The sequence below is a fragment of the Megascapheus bottae genome, chromosome 6 (assembly GCF_031878675.1).
Source record: "Megascapheus bottae isolate mThoBot1 chromosome 6, mThoBot2.hap1, whole genome shotgun sequence".
In the NCBI taxonomy this organism is placed as follows: domain Eukaryota; kingdom Metazoa; phylum Chordata; class Mammalia; order Rodentia; family Geomyidae; genus Megascapheus; species Megascapheus bottae.
Window position 1 is genome coordinate 48688251 of NC_143514.1, and position 1312 is coordinate 48689562.

General features: G+C 41.5%; 1 pseudogene; it reads left to right on the plus strand.

Annotated features, from left to right (window-relative positions):
- Nucleotides 1–506, plus strand: LOC150061768 (ubiquitin-conjugating enzyme E2 D2-like; annotated as a pseudogene).
- Nucleotides 507–1312: the final 806 nt, after the last annotated feature.

A 1312-nucleotide genomic window follows, 5' to 3' on the forward strand; every position in this document is an offset into this window, starting at 1 on the left:
ATGGCTCTGAAGAGAATTCACAAGGAACTGAATGACCCGGCGCGGGATCCCCCAGCAGAATGTTCAGCCGATCTTGATGGAGATGACATGTTCCATTGACAAGCTACAATAATGGGACCAAATGACAGTCCCTATCAGGCTGGAGTATTTTTCTTGACAATTCATTTCCCAACAGAATTAGCCCTTCAAACCACCTAAGGTCCCATTTACACCAAGAATTTATCATGCAAATATTAACAGTAATGGGAGCCTTTGTCTTGATAGTCTACGGTCACAGTGGTCTCCAGCACTCTCAAAAGTACTTTTGTCCATCTGTTCTCTGTTGGGTGATCTCTTAGTGCCTGAGATTGTTCGGATCTACAAAACAGATGGAGAAAAGTACAACAGAATAGCTCGGGAATGGACTCAGAAGTATGCGATGTAATTAAAGAAATTATTGGATAACCTCTACAAATACAGATAGGGGAACTCTGAAAGAGAAAGTCCTTTTGATTTCCATTTGACTGCTTTCTATGAGCCTCATCTTCTCCTGTGCACATGCTTACCTGATAAAACAGCAGTGCTGCGTGTTGTACATACTTGGAACAACAGGTTATTGGTACTTCCATACCAACATTGCCTCCTAGCAGGGAAGTATGTGTGTGACAGCCAGTCTTCCAGGTGTAACCTAGGTGTGAAACTAACAACTTTCCTTATTGGCAGAAGGTGTGAGGGGCCGGGAGTTTGGCCTAGTGGTTAAAGTGCTTGCCTAGCATGCATGAAGACCCGGGTTCGATTCCTCGGTACCACATACGTAGCAAAAAAACCAGAAGTGGTGCTGAGGCTCAAGTGGTAGAGCTCTATGTAGCCTTGAGAAAGTCCAAGGACAGTGCTCAGGCCCTGAGCTCAAGTCCAGGACTGGCAAATAAATAAATAAATAAATAAATAAATAAATAAATAAATAAATAAAGGAGTTTAAAAAAAAAAAGAGCAAGGTATGAGGGATGGTGGGTACTTGGTGTGTCCTTGGATGGGGAAAAGCTCTACTGGCCTGTAGGAGATTGTTTTTAAGTGGAATTCATTTAAACTCAAGACAGTTATGAACAGCAGGTGAAGAACATGAAGGTATTTCTTTATTCATTTTCTTCGGAGGACCTACAACTTAGGTGAAAGTTATGACCAACCAGATTAAACGACCCATATCCAGTATTAAGGTCTAAGTTTAACTGGTCAACATTTAAATGGATTGAAACTATTAGTACAAAAAGTATGATGGGCTTTGTTTCCAACTCTTTTACATTTCCCTACCCTTCCTCTCATCCTCCTTCTCTCT